Raw genomic sequence first — 4,040 nt, 5'->3', positions numbered from 1 at the left:
TTGAACTCAGACAGCCCCATGGGCTTCTTATATTTCCCTTCTCCCCCAGGTTACACATCTCTTCCCCATGCCCCAGCTCTCTCATTCCCAGTCCCTCAAGGGGGTTCAGATTTCACCCCATTTGGCCAAGAAATTTCCTTAACTAAGACTCTTTTCAGATTCAAGTTCTAACTTTTAAAAAGTCCATAGGGACGTGTCCAGAATTTGCAGTGACATCTCAAAAACACAGATAACATTTCCTGCTGTTTACTACTGAAAAGTCCCTTGGAAGCCCTACAAAGTTCCCCAGTATGAAATCTGACTCCCCACTGGAGAGTTTTGAAAACTTCTGGGTAAAATGTTTGAACAAAGGTCACACTGGTTTCATCTTCCATTTGGGAGGTTTACTTCTGGGCTACAGTTATGCTCTAATGGGTTAGTAGCTGTGAGGTTAGTAGCTCAAGAGTTTCAGTATTTCAGCCAGGCGCGATGGTTGTAATCCCAGCACTCTGGGAGGCTGAGGTGGGTGGACTGCCTGAGCTCACAGGTCTGAAACCAGCCTGAGCAAGTACTAGGATTATGGGCATGAGCCACATACACGGCTCACAATTTTTTTTTTTTTTTTGAGACAGAGTCTCACTATGTTGCCCTTGGTAAACAGAGTCTCACTAAGTTGCACTTGGTAGACAGTCTCACTATGCTGCCCGTAGTGTCACAGCTCACAGCAACCTCAAACTCTTGGGCTTAAGTGATTCTCTTGCCTTAGCCTCCCAAGTAGCTGGGATTACAGGCGCCCACCACAATACCCAGCTATTTTTCTGTTGCAGCTGTCATTGTTGATTTTAGCTGGCCCAGGCTGGGTTTGAATCCACCAGCCTCAGTGTATATGGCTGGCACTCTACCCACTGAGCTATAGGCACTGCTGGCTCACAAATTTGAAAAGCAGAAAATTGTCTTAATTGATCTTTGTAGCCCTGCTCTGGAAGCATCCTCTACACTGCATTCTTTGTAAATGGAGGCATGTCCCCGGGTGGCAGTGGCAAGTACCACAAATGTTTGTTGGCAGAATTCATGAATGAGCCACTTTCAGGGTAGCTGTAAGGAAAAAATGACATAATGTACATAAAACACTCTAAAACAGTGGTTCTCAACCTGTGGGTCGCAACCCCTTTGGACTGTATTAAAGGTTTGCAGCATTAGGAAGGTTAAGAACCACTGCTCTAAAAGCTATCAGATATTATACCAATTTACAAGATTATATTAAACATTGCCTAGGAAGGGTAGCACAAAGTTTATAGTCCAACAAACCTAGGTTCAAATTCCAGCTCCAAAACCAAGTGGCTGTATGCCCCTTAGGCAAGTTACTTAATTGAGTTTCTTCATCTGTAAAATGGGGATAATAATATCCACCTGATCAAGTTGTGACAAATGTAAAATGCTCCATGCAGTGCCCTAGTGCATAGAAAAGTTACCAGTTGTAAAACTACTATTATCTTCTCTGATCTTGTACATCAATTTTAATCTAAACATTTAAACATTAACCAATCTTACAATGAGCATTAATCGTTTCTTGGATAAACCTCATTGGCTACAATATTGCCACTGGACAAAGCTTGACCAATCTTTAAAATGACAGTTTCTACAGCCACCTGGATGGAACTGGAGTCTGTTATCCTAAGTGACCTAATTCAGTAATGGAAAAATAAATACCACATGTTCTCACTAATAAGTGGGAAGTAAACAATAGGTACACACGGGCATAAAGAGATGCACAGGATTTTGAAAACTAAGAAGGAGGAGGATGGGGGGAAGGATAAAAACTTACCTATGGGGCAAAATGAACACTGTCCAGGTGATGGGTACACTGAAAGCCCTGGCTTCAGCATTATACATGTATCCATGTAATAAAAACATTTATACCCCCTTAATATTTTGAAATGAATTTTTTAAAAGTAAAATGACAGTTTCATTTTTTCTCAAATGTCATTTATTAGAAAATACAATTCCAGAGAAAGTAGGAGATACAAGGGAATCTGGGAAGTGGGAAGTAAACAGTACACAGATCTCTTTAAATCAGGAGCATAAGAGGATCAAAATAAAATGAGCTACTGGCAAAAAGCCAATAACACATCTATGGTCCAATCATCTGGAAAAGTCTCACCACCCATGCCCCATTCCCCCACCCCCTTCCCACAGCAGCCAACTTTATTCTTGGCTTTTTTTTTTTTTTTTTTGAGACAAAGTCTTAAGCTGTTGCCCTGGGTAGAGTGCTGTAGTGTCACAGCTCACAGCAACCTCCAAGTGATTCTCTTGTCTTAGCCTCCCAAGTAGCTGAGACTACAAGTGCCTGCTACAACGCCCAGCTATTTTTTTGTTGCAGTTGTCATTGTTGTTTTAGCTGGCCCAGGCCAGGTTTAACTCCCCTAGCCTCGGTATATGTGGTTGGCACCCTACCGACTGAGCTATTGGCACCGCCTTGTCCTTAGCATTTTTAATTTATTTTTATTTTTTATTATTTTGGGTTTTTTTAGAGACAGAGTCTCACTTTATCGCCCTCGTTAGAGTACCGTGATGTCACAGCTCACAGCAACCTCTAACTCCTGGGCTTAGGCAATTCTCTTGCCTCAGCCTCTGGAGTAGCTGGGACTACAGGTGCTGCCACAATGCCCGGCTATTTTTTTGTTGTTGTTGCAGTTTGGCTGGGGCCGGGTTTGAAACTACCACTCTCGGTATATGGGGCCAGTGCCCTACTGACTGAGCCACAGGTGCTGCCCAGCATTTTTAATGTAAAGGAAAACTTAAACTTACTTGATGCCCTGTGGCTTTAATCAATGGAGCTTCTTTCTCCAGTTATGGAATGAGTTAGCAAAATGGGGGATTTCTGATCCTTGGAATTGGGAAGGGAGTTGGTGAGGGACAGTTTACTGAATGTCCTCATTTTACTCCTTTTTCCCAATCATGGGACACATCCAGCCAATTCTGGTTTTAAAAGTTAATATCTGGCTGGACAGGCGGCTCACACCTATAATCCTAGCACCTTGGGAGGCTGAAGTGGGAAGATTGCTTGAGGCCAGGAGTTCAAGACTAGCCTGAGCAAGATCGAGACCCCCCTCCCATGTCTACTAAAAATAGAAAATTACCTGGATATTTTAGTTAATAAGCTGCAGTCCCAGCTACTAGAGAGGCTGAGGCAGTAGGATTGCGTGAGCCCAGGAGTTTTAGGTTTCTATGAGCTAGGCTGAGGCCATGACATTGTAGCAAGGGCAACAGAGCAAGACTGTTTAAAAAAAAGATAATATCAAATTCAAAGTTCTTCCCTCTTTTTTTCAAGAAAGACAACCCTTTAGGGTGAAACACAAAAGAGCAAATTTAAAATCTACCTGGTAGAGAATAAAGAACATTAAGAGATAGGAGGCTCAGTCTCTCCTTTTTAGCTCCTGAGTTCAGCTCCAGGGGAATAGTTCCCACTCTCATATAGCTTCCTCTTGACCTAAGAAAATCACTGGAAAAAACCAACAGTTTTTGGTGTTTTTTTTTTTTTTTGAGACAGAGTCTTATTTTGTCACCCTCGGTAGAGTAACATGGCATTACAGCTCACAGAATCCTCAAACTCTTGGGCTCAAGCAATTCTCTTGCCTTAGCCTCCCAAGTAGCTGGGACTACAAGTGCCCGCCACAATGCCTGGCTATTTTAGAGATGAGGTCTCGCTCTGGCTCAGTCTGATCTCGAACCTGTGAGCTCACTCAGGCAATCCACTCACCTCGGCCTCCCAGAGTGCTAGGATCACCAAAGACAACAGTTTTGATGGATTTCCCCACCCCATGCCCCCTTCCTTCAGATAGGGCACCCCTTTGGCTCCAGACTAGATAGGTTTATGGCCCCACAGAATGAGGGAAAGTTGTATAAGAATGTGTGACAGAAATGGAGTTTGGGAGAGAAGCAGCATAAGAGAAAGAAGTGGGGGTTGGTGGGGAATGCTTTCCAGAAACTACCTACTGGGAGACTGCACTGGCTTCTGCAGCCTAGGGAACCCCCTTCCCAGGACCTAGGTGGCCTAAACC

The sequence above is a fragment of the Otolemur garnettii genome, unplaced genomic scaffold, assembly GCF_000181295.1.
Source record: "Otolemur garnettii isolate 467f Iridium unplaced genomic scaffold, OtoGar3 scaffold00055, whole genome shotgun sequence".
Lineage (NCBI taxonomy): Eukaryota > Metazoa > Chordata > Mammalia > Primates > Galagidae > Otolemur > Otolemur garnettii.
This window is presented reverse-complemented; position numbering follows the sequence as displayed.